Source organism: Stigmatopora argus, chromosome 4 (assembly GCF_051989625.1).
Source record: "Stigmatopora argus isolate UIUO_Sarg chromosome 4, RoL_Sarg_1.0, whole genome shotgun sequence".
Classification (NCBI taxonomy): Eukaryota; Metazoa; Chordata; class Actinopteri; order Syngnathiformes; family Syngnathidae; genus Stigmatopora; species Stigmatopora argus.
Genome location: NC_135390.1, coordinates 13,128,539 through 13,142,186, shown reverse-complemented (window position 1 = coordinate 13,142,186; position 13,648 = coordinate 13,128,539). Strand labels below are relative to the sequence as shown.

The 13,648-nt window shown below is 38.9% G+C and overlaps 1 long non-coding RNA gene across 4 annotated transcripts in view; it reads left to right on the top strand.

The window, feature by feature from the left end:
• The window catches only part of LOC144072851 (uncharacterized), a 56,043-nt gene that overhangs the window by 42,323 nt on the left and 72 nt on the right, over positions 1-13,648 (top strand). For 2 of the 4 annotated variants that reach the window (XR_013299955.1, XR_013299956.1), the window contains 6 exons: positions 3,307-4,871; positions 11,853-12,051; positions 12,997-13,083; positions 13,199-13,278; positions 13,362-13,393; positions 13,479-13,492. This is a non-coding gene — a long non-coding RNA (uncharacterized LOC144072851). The remainder of the gene's footprint in view (positions 1-3,306; positions 4,872-11,852; positions 12,052-12,996; positions 13,084-13,198; positions 13,279-13,361; positions 13,394-13,478; positions 13,493-13,648) is intronic. The other 2 variants (XR_013299957.1, XR_013299958.1) reach the window with 2 other exon arrangements.

Below are 13,648 nucleotides of genomic sequence, written 5' to 3'. Positions count from 1 at the left end.
ACAGTTTTGAGTATGATAAAAATGAGACACAACAGGGATCTAACAGGTAACAGTGCATTGCGATTGCTCTCTGGAATAGTACCAGTAATTCACTTTGTTTTTCCAGTCCAGTTATTTAAAATCAAATATTAGGAAGTAAATACTAAATGAATTAGATTTTCGATTGTATTTTATCCTCATCAGTCAAAATACATAAAAAGTCCAAGCAATGACTGAAAAAAAAGCTTAACATTTCCATGAAAAATGACCTGTTTCTGAATGTGTGTGGAGGTGTCACTAAAACACCATTTACTCAAAAGGCTTTCACTAAAAACATTGGTCCACCTGTCGACCTTGCACGGAGATTTATTAGAAGCTCCGTGAGTGGGTGTATGATTCTTTCACACCTCTCTTTTGTGACACTGACGTATGATTCCTGGAAAGATGTCATGGGGCAATGTCTCACTTTGCTTCTGCTGTCAAGGAGCAAAAACACACCAGGACAAAATTGTGGTGCATTGGATAACTTTATTCATCCCATATTCGGGAAATTTCATACACTACATCAGGAATGAAGATTGTTTAGAGTGAGACTTTTATTTTGAAGGGTGATATCATGGGCTAGACAGAAAAGCAGGCTGCATGCAAATGCGTATGGAACAATTTTAAGGTGACTTAGATGACAAACAGATATTTTTGCATTAAGATAATGGTTGAGCATTTTTTGTGCGAGAAATGTAAGGTGTGGTGTAGAGTGTGAGAAGCGCCTGAAATGCATGCAAGTTTACTGAATTTGAGAGATTTGAGCAACAAGTATGCGCTTGTTTAGACTATACAAATATTCGGATGTTCAATTTTAAGTCAGTTGGTCAACTTGCAATATGAACTGATTTTCTGCAATGGATCTGTGCCATTGAGAAACAGACCTTAGTGTAGTATGGGTCTTCGGAATAAAAGATAAGCCTTTTTCTTTAAGTATGCTGAGCTAACCTTTGTTATTCATCCATTTTCAATGTTTTTTTAAATTTTTAATTAGAGTTGCAACTGAAGCTGGAACATATCTGAGCTTACTCTGGGTGCTCTTCACTGTGCACATACAGAATAGCAACCACTGGGAAAATTAGAGTCCCCAATGAACCAAACATGGATGTTTTTGAAACATGGGAGGAAGCAATTGGAGGGAATAGATTTCACATTGGAGGGTTAGAGCTGAGATTAAAATTTAAGACCCTTGCAATTATCAGCTGAGATTGCACACTGTGACTAAACTGAAATAGCGGATAGTGACGTGAAGGCAGCTGTGTAATTTCCTACTGCGCAGATGTGTTCATTTCTTTGTCTCTGAAAAGCAAAACAATCCAAAGTCGTGGTCCCCTCCCATCTGTAAGAATTATGCTCTAGACCACATGATTATAATTTTTGGTACATTATTGTAATTAGGCCACCTGATGGTGCAGCAGTGGGATCGATTCCCCCTTGGTGGCGGTGTGATTGAAAGTGCAAATGGTTGTCTGTTGCTACATCTGCCCTACGACTGACTCACGTCTAGTTTAGGGTTTAGTCCGCCTTTTGCCCTTAGTCAGATGGGATTAGCTCCACCCCCCCGCGATAAGGACGAGCTGTATTGAAAAGAAGGAATGAATGAACCCACACAATATTCTCACAATTTATCAGTACGGACAGTAATGATAACCTGTGACAAATGATCTAACAATGAACACGAATAATATGCAACGAAACTGACGTGTGTGGAAGCAAATAAGAAAATATCCTGGTCTTGTGTTCCCGTGAGACTGCAGTTCATGTTTGTGGATAACAAGGTTTCTATGTTGTTTGCTGCTGCGATTTACAATGTTTTCCCATACTTACAAGGCCATGGCACGGTTGTTATGGCGGCATATATTCTGATAACCTTGTTTCCACTGAATGCATGTGTACACATTAGTCAGGTGGAGCTGCACAGATCTTAAATGACTAAATCTGCATGTGCTGCCCACTACTGCGATGGTCTTTGTCTCTGTCACTGCACCGTCTTTTAAAATCTTTGTGCTGAGCCAAAAGGGTGCATCACAATTTTTTTGGAAAAATCTATACCGCATTATATTGCGTATTTTAAACATTGGCATGTTTCCTGTGCAACAACTTAACATTAAACAGTCAACATATATATATATATATACATACATATATATACACATATATATATATACATACATACATATATATATACACATATATATATATATATACACATATATATATATATACATACATACATATATATACACATATATATATATACATACATATATATATATATATATATATATATATATATATATATATATATATATATATATATATATATATATGTAGTTTGTTTTGTTTTTTTAAGTCTAAAATTGTGTGCACAGTTTACTTCAATTCCACCAGTGAGAACCATTACTCTGGTCGCTCGAAATGCAACCAGCGGGAGAGTGGTGGGACACCAGCCTCGAGATAAATCCGACTCATTTCCTGTGTTGACAGTCTGAGGGTGTTTCCTTGACTCTGTAAAATTAACGGTCCAAAATGTTATTTTCCCATCCAACATGCCTCCATCAATCTTTCCGTGTGGGCTTCATCACTTTCAAAAATGATGCGTCGCATTTTTTTTCCATAAAGGCAAAACAACCTTTTTTTAGGCCCTCGAGCAAATGGCGAAGATGCGGTACGTAAAGTTCCTGGGCCATAGTGGAGGGGAAAAAAAATCTAAATGTCAGGTTAAAAGCTGCAGAATGAGTCAGACTGTTGTGCCAGTTGAGTTAATTGGCAACTAACTCACCTCTTCTGCCAGAGACGAGACACTGATTAAAATTGTTCCAACAGATAGTGATTTTTACATCGTTACAACACCAAACTTTGACCTCATTTCCTAAATGAATGAAAACTGATTGAAAGAAATTAAGATCTTAATCATTTGTTCTCAGAAGTAAGTACTGATGTTACTAATTTGACTGAATATTAAACGATGGTACTAGGTCACTCGTGTCATTCAATTGTTCGATCTGATCACACAATGATTCCGCTGTCCACAACAAATGAGTTTTAATTGCTGGCCAGATTATAAATAAGGAAATTATTTCAACTTTGGTGGTGCCATATATTTTGTAACTCTGGGGCTTGATAAGTGGTACGAAAAATGAAAGAATGACCATAGGGATGACAATACAAACATTTAAAGAAGGTTGCATTATGATGAAGTTTTTAGGGTTAGCGTGATTTAGAAGTGTAAGTTACTCCAGGTTCTGTCTGCTGTTGTGTTAAGTGCAGTTTTTTTTTGCCCAGCGGCAGATTGCAAGTGTCAGGAAACAGAAGTGGAGGGGACGGTATGGAGAGGAAGCATGTAAAGCACATCCTTCCCATTTCACTTCCTCGCCAAAGCTCTTCTGCTCCCACATCGCAGAACAGCGGTGCAGATGGGGAAAGTAGAAGGAAGGAGGAATGTGATTTGAGGGCATCAAGCAGCGGAACTGACAGAGACGGATTCACTTGTGGCCCAAGCATGGAATTGCTTTTCCTTTCCCCTGGAACTGAGTTGAAAGTGTAACACTGAAATTGCAAACCATCTCTAAACAGCAGCTTTCACAAAGTCCAAATGACAGGCAAGCAGTGAGAAAAGCAAACTACAATGGGGGAAAAAAGATACATTAATAGTTTAGGCTTTGCCCACAGTATGTGAATTTTCAGTTTCACTTCATTTACATGCTTCTAATGACTCTCATTAGCCTGTCATAATCATGACATGACACCTGCCATGACTATGAATGAATGCTTAAGGCAGAGGTTAAATTATAAGTGTCATTATCCTATTCAGTAATCGTAACGTGAACCCAAACACATCTAAAACTATTAAAAAAATTAAATGTGACTTAAATGTCTGAGTGACACCTAATGATATCTGTGATAAGCATTCATTATATTCGGTACAGTCGTCATGTCATGAACAAAACGCATTATTTCCTTTTAAATCAAGCTTTTTTTCCCTGTGTGCCTCCAAAGGGGAAGACTTTCGTGTTCCTCACATAGAAGCCCGCTTAAACAATATACCACACTCTCATCAAATTTTAAGTTTACTAGGGAGTAAGACAGTCCTCTCTCAAATAACTCCCATCAGTCTAAAAGTTTCTGTTTGTCACTTAAATGGAACGCATGCGTGGGAGCTCATAACTTCTCTTCTGGCCTCCCAAAAGGCGGCCTGCACTATTTCAAGTTCATTTTAAGACTATGCTTTTTGTCTTCAAAGCTCCAAATGGCCTTGCCTCGCATTGCCTGGTAGTTTGTAACTCCCAATGCCCTTGCTTGATCCCTCAGGTCAGCTGATTAGCTGCTAAGCAGTGGCTTAGAGGAGATCAAGCTTTTCCTGTTGCCGGCCCCAAAATATGGAAAGGCCTCCCGATACATATCAAAGAAATAGACAAGTCTGTCGACAGAGATGCCAGAGACAGTGAAATTCAATATGTTAGTGGGCCACATTAAAAGGAAAAATGTAGAGCTGCTTTTATTGGTGGCGAATGAAGCCAGTAGTTTTACAACTACGACAACGCAAACTGCTCTATTTTAAATATCCCCATTTACACAAATCCGCAAAAATTAACACATGCATCTGTGCAGATTGATATGGTGCACTGCTAAACAAGTGTGCTGCCGGTTGTGAAAATACAACTCTTAGTACAAGTTATGACGACCAATACATTCATTCATATCAGGTATCCCAGGAAACCTCGGCTTGCTACACCTAACTGGTCGCCAGTCAGCCGTAGGGGACATAGAGAGACAAACAACCATTGGCACGCCCAATCATACCACCACCAAGCACGAATCCATCCCACGCTTGCCCACACCGAAGTCAGGTGAGTGAATCCCTACACCATCAGGTGGGTAAACCAATACACATGAATGTTTTATGAATGCAACTGAAAGCTGATCATTTAATTAATGACCATCATAATAATATTGGGTAATAGTCTATATTAATGACCACTGTCTGCTTGATTTCATTCGATATCTAGATATTTGTGAGAGCAAAAAGGTGGCTGCAGTATCACATCAGGATTCTAATCTGTGGCCAGTCTGAACTCAACTTCCAGTCTGTCAAACTGAAGCGCATTTTCCTCAAGCTAGGATGTAGACATGCATTCATGTGTGAAATAGAGATAGACCCCTCACACTCCCACCACCACCACCACACAACATTATCAGCACACCTTTCTTGTCAGACCGGATCCATTGAATTTTTGCAGAAAGAAGTCTCCTCATTTGTCTGCATGCATTTCATTTTATTGTGAAGCAGCCTCATTGGTGAGGGGCACTGAAGCCTGACAAGGGGAGAGAAATCGAAAGTGAGACAAACATCAGTGATGAACTGGTGGCCAAGAATTCCACAGAAATGCACATTTAATTTGCTACTTAGGCAGCAGAGGATTGATACTCCAACGCCACCGCAACGTTACCCCAAAAACATTTTTTAAATAGTAAATTTAGCAAATGAGAGACAATTAACATGATGTAGTGACAAGAGGAACACATATCTAGCCATCTCACCACAAAGGGTGGGCCGCAATTTATACTCATCTCCAGTTATTACTGTGAGAAAAATATAAAGACACGTCAAGCTCAATGGAATATCCAACAGAGTCCAATGTCCGCTATTCTCATTTCAGCAGATTAGCATCAAACATGGAAATGCTTATGCCGCAGTGCATCAGTAAAGAAAGTCGGCGTTGAGCGGTGTTCAACAAACCCATTCTATTTTTCGCAACGATTGTGGGGTATGACAAGTGCATCATAGAAACAATGTTGAAATTCATGAATTTTTGGGGAGTGGATGTGCATGTTATACAATACTGTATACATATAATATCAGGATACTTTAGATCTGGTGAACTGTCTTTTCTTATGGGTACAAGACAAAAAGGTAACTGAAGGCAGTATGCAGTAGTGCTGAATTGAATTGGGTTTATATATGATTGTCATGTTAGCATTTAAAATGAGCAGGAACAAATTATCTTGATTTTATTTTTGCTATTATGCACTGCTTTGACTAAACAGGCAGCAACCTGTCATTTTCCTTCTCTGGATTTGTTTATTTTCCCATATTTTGAGTTTCTTTTTTTAATGCCATCTTTCATTAAAATAGCTTGTTACATCTCGCTGGAAATAGAACCGATTTTTGAGCAAGATGCGACACCTAGACTGCCTTGCTGTCAGCAGCAAGTACACTTACTGTCGCGGCACTAAGAAATTGTCTCGTCTTTTTATGGTTTGCAATATTTCGTGTGAGACTATCTCTTAGAGATTTCAATATGGGAAACCAATGCACGCCAAGAACTTGTCACATGGTAAGGAAGACATGTAGCCTGTACTGTTTTCACTCAAGCAGGTGATAAAGATATCTATTGAACAATACATGCCAATGCGATAGGTGATGATGATAGGAAAGGAAAGTTAGGAACTAAAATAAGGATATCAGAAATATATACTCCAGCGTTAATGTGCATGTTCATGTTTCACTGGTCCTTACCTCGTGTCCACTGCTCTTTGGTGCCGGACAAGTCTTCAATGGCAAACAAAGACAAATGGTTCTGTCTTCGATGCAATTAGTTTCAAGTTTCTCAAAGACCAGACCACGGTTCTGCTATTGCCTCTCCTGGGACAGGAGTCATAAAGCTGCAGAGCAATTTGGAGTCCTGATCTTCTCGAATCAGCAGAGAAAAAATATAGGACTTGTACCATTTTCTGCAGAAAAGTATTCAGAAGAAACTTTAGTTGAAGAAGTATGATTTGTAAAGACACAACTTTGAAAATCTATTGCTTAGCTAGCTGCAAGCACATTGTAGGTGTCCAATTAAAAGCCATTATCTTTATTTTATAGTCCTTATGCCTATCTTAACTAGATTTGTTTTCATCCTCCACTGCTTCTTCATAAAGCTAAGCAATCACTGTTTAATGGCTCTCCCTGGAATAAAGACGTGCAACAAGAAGTTGAACCACATTCTCTATATTTTACTGAACTCATTGTAAAAAAGCTTGTGATAAAATTTTAAGCATACGATTGAGAGGAAAGATTTTTTTTTTTGAAGAGAGTATGATAGATTCATGAGAGTTAAAATCAGGAAGCTATCTGGGTCATCGTTTACTAAAGCCCTGTGCTGTTGTCGTCCCACTAGCCATGGAGCTCTCCGCCTTGGTTCCCTGCTCAGGCTTTCTAATGTTCTGGATCGGTGCTCGGATGGCCTTGTGGGGGGGCTTAAGTGGTGTTTCTGAACTGCTAGGGTTTTCAGGTGTGAGGATAGTCCCCCATCTGACACTCAGGGTTCTGTTGTATTGACATCTCAGCCTCATCGTGGAAGACATTTGTGCTGCTGCTTCATGGTTATTGTCTGGCAGGTTTTTATTTTTATTTTACGGCATTGATTTCACCTTTTCCTACCTGCCGAGCGTGGTCTTCAGGTCTAAGGAGGCTCCCCTGAGAGGTTTGTCGCTGGAATTCTTCCTGGCCCCGTTGGTATTAGTCTTTTAAGAAGATAAGATGGAGAAATGTGATTAAAAAGTAAGTGTTTAAGATCCAGTGTACTGAAGAAAGCATCTAAAAGTAAAAATCTGCTCACTTTTTGAAATATTTGGGGTAAATATGTGGAAAAAATCAGCAGTGAGTAGATTAAAAAGAATTACCTTCAAATGTAGCCATGTTTTGAAAGATTACTGCCGCTGAAACATTTCTGGTGGGTTTGTGAAGAACATGAATTCTAATGCTGCCATTTTTGGTTGAAAGGATGTTATGCGATTATGACAGGAAAGAAAAAAAACATAGGGTTCCATATAGCCAACACATAAGGCACAAAATTATTTAAGTGTTTTAGAAAAACTTCTGAATGAGGACACTGGGGAAAAAACAGCTATGCAGGTTCTTTTCGGTTTATGTTGTCTTGTTGTCTCACTCAATTTGAGTCGCTTTGATTGAAATGTGATGTAAATGTGTGTGTGCAAGTGTGGCCTGGAGTCGGTTCGGTTGGATTCAGCATCGAATGTGGAAGAGTGTTGAGGGAATGAAGGACTGAACTGAAAGTCTCCTCTACAGATTGATTTGGTCTGATCTGTTACACAATTGTCCTTTGGTGACTGTATCTATCTCCAATAGCTGGAGGACAAATGGTGGCTCAGAAAACAAGGAGTGAGTGAGGACGTTTTTTAACATAAACCAGCGTGACGAAGACAGATTTTACCGATTAAGGGAGATAATCCAATTATATGTTATCACATGGGAGCGGGGAACCTGCAGTTTTTTTTGCCATATATACACCACGTGCATGCATTTCATTTGATTCTGATTAGTTGTGTAAACCTTAAGGTTTATAATACATTCAGTAAATGTTTTTCAATCTTGGCATTGTCAGTTGTTTCACCTAAATGTACCTCCATATTTTCTTCTGGGTCTGGTTATCTGATATTTAGTCATTTGATTGCACAAATGGAAACAAGTCTAAGCTGATTTTGTTAATTTGGCATAGTTTATTTTGATCTATAATATTTGATTGATTTGGTTTGTGAGTGACGCTTGACAGCAAAAAAAAGATCATCAGATCTTTATGTAATTTTGACTGAATTATTGTGATGCCCCATTGCAGAGGCCCAAACTTCATACCACACCTTTGCAAGTGGAAAATAAATGAAGCTAGCCTGTTCCTGTTGAAGTTTGTCAAGGATCACCATGAAATAAGATTGATGTTAGTCATTGTGACTAGCCTCGTTTTTCTGCTCTAAATAAAGTGAAGGATAAGCCAGTCCATGCTACGGCTGACCTTTTTGATAGGCCCATCTCTCACTTTAATAGCAGCTGTGTGATGCTTTATGGCCACAAGCTACAAGGGGCACATGTTGACAAGCTTCGAGGAAGAACATCTCCATATATGTGCAAGAGGCAGTTACGCTGAATTCAAGAACACTGGGAAGTTGGGAATTTGCCCGTCTGGAATGATGAAAGGGCAACAAAATATTTCTTTTGGTTCTCTGTTTATATAAATGACTCACCTTTGTTAACCGAAATCCCACTTACCGTATTTTCCGGACTATAAGTCACACCTGAGTATAAGTCGCACCAGCCAAAAATGCATAATTAAGAAGGAAAAAACATATAAGCCGCACTGGAGTATAAGTCGCATTTTTGGGGGGAAATTTATTTGATAAAATCCAACACTAAAAACATACAGGTCCTCCCGCAGAGTCATTAATATTCATCTCCTTGGCAACTACCTGGGTGTGGAGATGATACATATATACTGCCTGTGTGAGTATATTAAGTATGCCAAATAACTAGAATAGGTGCCCACAAGATTCATTTGGGAACACATCCATTTGTGAGTTTGATTGACAGACCGAGGCAAATATTTGCCTGATGTCTGAAATGTTCTGCTTGTTGAAAGTAGCCATCTCATTGAAGCAGCAAATGACTCAGAGCTACCTGACAGAAAGTTGGCAACTTTAAATCAAAATCTTGCAACCCTGTTACATCCTAGCTTGTTTTTTTTAAATTACTTTTGCTCTCATCAATGCCCCAACTCCATTTTTCTCATCTGAAAAGCAACGTGTCATAGATCAAATGGCTACGATACAATTTGTACCAGAAAAACATGACATAAAGCTGCCTCATGCTTCACTGAACGTGGTTATCTACAGTCAGCTTCTTGTTGACCCACTGATCCTGGTTAGAAAATCAAACTCTAGCCCCATTTTCGCACTCTTTGTGCACTCGCTGTGAATTTTAGTAGACTGGGAGAAGCATATGCAAATAAGAGCTCACAGACAGTGTGGCAATGGAACCAGTGGGAAAACATGGTGGACGGCTCCATCTGGCCAGCACTGCGGCCGCCTCGCTTGGCTGACAACAAAGCTGGAGCCACCTGTGTTGTCTGCCACACTATCACACACAGAGAACTTGATCTGTACTGCAATATTGAATGTGTGTGTACTCATATTTCACACTGTGTGCATTATGAAATCAACCTATGCTGAGAGAATCTATTGAGGGACTGGCAGTGTGGCAGACGGCTTGTGCAGGAAACTCTGTTGGTGTTAAAACAACATTACATGATGTAAATGCCAAATAGAAACGTGTTTATCAAATAACACAGAACAAGTACAAAGGTAATTCACTGGAAATTTAGGTTAGATCAAACTGAATAAGCGTCAGTAACATGGTGTACTGAAACCTCGTTTTGTTGCTTTGTTTTCAAACAATGCATTCATCAAAAAATTGATAGCATCAGATGTTGGATTTTTTTACTGGTGTTTGTTGTATGTCCACTGGGCCCCTCATATGTTTTGTAGATCCCACTTTATACATACATTTTGAGCAGAAAATTCGGTATAACATGGGTGTTTGGTAGGACACAAAAGTTCCTCTTCCTAATTTCATTTGTATCAAATATGGTTGACAGCTTCCAACCCACCCAAGAGTGCTCTAACCCTAAACAGCTGTTGTGCCGAATAAGTAGGGATACATAACACCTTATCCAGGGATGTCCAAACTATTCCACAAAGGGCTGCAGCGGGTGCGGGTTTTCATTACAACCCATCAATAGGACACCTTTTCACCAAACTGGTGTCCTACAAGTGCAATCAGTGGATTGCAGTCAGGTGCTTCTTGTTTTCTGTAGAAATCTCATTGGTCAAAGTGTCTGTGCTGGATTGGTTGGAACAAAAATCTTTAAAAATTTACAACTAGGCTAATTAGGCTCCAAAGGCATTTGGACATCTTGTTGATTTTCATCCTTGGGGGGCGATTAACGCCAGTCAAACCTGTTACTTTATACGCAAGACGGGTTTGTGAAGGGCTAAACCAGGGGTGTCAAACATATGGCCCGCGGGTCGGAACCGGCCCCCAAGGAGGTTCGATCAGGCCAGCAGGATAATTCGAAAGTGGAAAAAAATGCATAAAAGACATGGAATTAATATTTTTAATTGGCTGCAATTCATTGATTATCCGCTAAGGGGCGCACTCTTTCCATCAGAGTAGAAGACAAGCCGCATCACTGAGACAGACTGAAAACAGCAGCAACGCCATAAATTTTCAGTATGTATTGTATGTGTATGTATGTTTCATGTATGAAGTTTACAGATTTACAGGACAGGCGAACACTTTCTTCATTACACATTTAAAATCACTTTTCTTAGTTTGTAAGGTGCACGCAGGGATTACATTTAGATTTTATATGCGTATGTGTAAGTGGTTTAAAAATTCCTTTCTTTAAAAGTCTCATTTAATCTTAAAGTGCATGACTATATTTTTCAGTACCAATTAAAGTTTTGTGCCTTTGTACAATCAGTGGGATCAGTTGCAATGCATATTTGTGAATGATAAAAGTCAATTGCACATTTGTCTAAGGAAATATGAGGTGTTTCATGAAATGTTTTGTAAAAGGATAGTTCATTCAATTTCAATATTTTCCTAATGTTCTTGTGCTTCTTTACACCAAAACAAAGGAAAAACATGATATTTTGGTTATTTATAGTTAAAAAACGACATAGTATAGTAAGGCTTTTTTTCCTAAAAAACGACATAGTATAGTAAGGCTTTTTTCCTAAAAAAACGACATAGTATAGTAAGGTTTTTTTCCTAAAAAACGACATAGTGTATATAGTAAGGCTTTTTTTCTTAAAATACGACATAGCATATAGTAAGGCTTTTTAATTTGTAAAAAATGACCATGTATAGTAAGGCTTTTTTCTTTAAAAAATGACCATGTATAGTAAGGCTTTTTATTTTTTTTAAAATGACCATGCAAAGTAAGGCTTTTTATATATATAAAAAAAAAAACGAACACACTCTTTTACAGCATCAAGACTACAAAAATGGCGACTATAGTACGTCATCTTCCAAACATGGTCATTGAGTCGGGAGGACAAATCACCTCCTATGGGCGTGGTTACGCCCATTGGTGACGCAGGTGCTTAAATTATGCACCTGCGCAGCATCTCGCCCCTTGGAAGCAGCCATTTCCATGCCGTCGGTCGAACGACTAGCACCCAAACGAGGTAAGCCCTAGACTAGAGCAATTTACTGGCCTATGTGCATTTTTAACACCCTACCGGAAGATTTTTTTAGGAATCAATTGAGCCAAAACGCCAACAAATCTGTTAGTTTATTGCCAGGTCGAACACACCGTCGACATTTGAAGTATGGGCTCCTTGGAATGTCACTAGCTAGCTTAGCGTTAGCCTCACGACATTTGACTTCAAAAGTATTTTGTCCGTATTCTCTCCATTATTGAGTCGTGGGGGAAGACTTCATTTTATCAAACAAAGCCGAGATATCAACGGTCAGTTTGCTAGGTGAAGGTGTGTTGAATGTAATGATAGTTTTCACTGCGATTACTAAACGCCCTTTTCCAATTTGTAATTCTGTTTTAAACAAAAAACATTGATACCAAAATGGTTAAGCATCTATCAGACATCAGACAGGATCAGACATCTAAACTCGCGGTAACATAACACACATTCCCTTCTGCGGTAATATAAAAAGAGGTTTTGGGTGGTGATCTGCCTCCTACTCGCTGACTGAAGTAAGGTAAGTGGAAGACAGTGAGATGTAAGCTACCTGTATCCACAATAGCAGAATGCCAATTACAAGTCCGTACTAGATTTAGGTCTTTTGCCGAGTAAACGTAGCTTATGGAGAAGCACCATCAATTTCGTCACACGCAGTTTCTGCGTGTGATGACAAGTAGGCTTTTTGTGTTGTGATAACTACAACAGGGGCCTATGTCCGATTATTATTATTATTATATTATTATTATTATTATTATATTATTATTAAGCCGACTTCCTCCTAGTTTTTTACATCAGTCTGTATATTGAATCGCTTTGTCTGGAAAGGGGAAATTAGCACCGAGCACTCACTAACTTATTTTCATTCTTTATCTTGATCATTTACTTTAAGATTTCTCTTTCCTGTAATAATTGTTTGCACTTCCCAAATAGCTTGCTTAAATCAAGATGAAGCTTTTCCCGTGTGTCCAGAACCATGCACACCCTTGAGGGGAGAGGAGACTGGGCCAAGGTATCAAGGTAATACAAATTACCCCCCCCCCCCCCCAAAAAAAAAAAAACCCACCTAAACATATCTGTTGAATCTCCAGTCTCTGTATATGACAACTTTTGCTCTATTTTTTTGCATGACCAGGTCCATGGTGATGTCCAGACCCTGGAGGACCAGGTGATCTTCCCAGGTTGCCCACTTGAAGATGATGCATCGTCTCTGAGGTTAATACCGTATTTTCACGCCTATTTGGCGCATCGTTTCTTACGCCGCAGTGTCAGTAACGAGTGCTATTTCTGTATTTTAGACACACAAAGCAGCTTATTTCCGGCTTATATTGTAATGTATCCAAGTCAAAACATTCCAACCTCACATTATTTTATTGACTAAAGTTGCAATTTACTAACCCCCTCTTATTTTATAGGTGATGTCCCGAAGGTGAGGAGGATTTCTTTTTTTTTTTTCAATCAGAAATTTCAATAAAAGAGATTTGAGTGTCATTTGTCTTTGTTAAAACACTTGGAGAAAAAAGACCCAAGACCCTCAATGGTCTTTTTTTATTGGTGTTTATTCTAAGTGTTACTTTTGTCTACA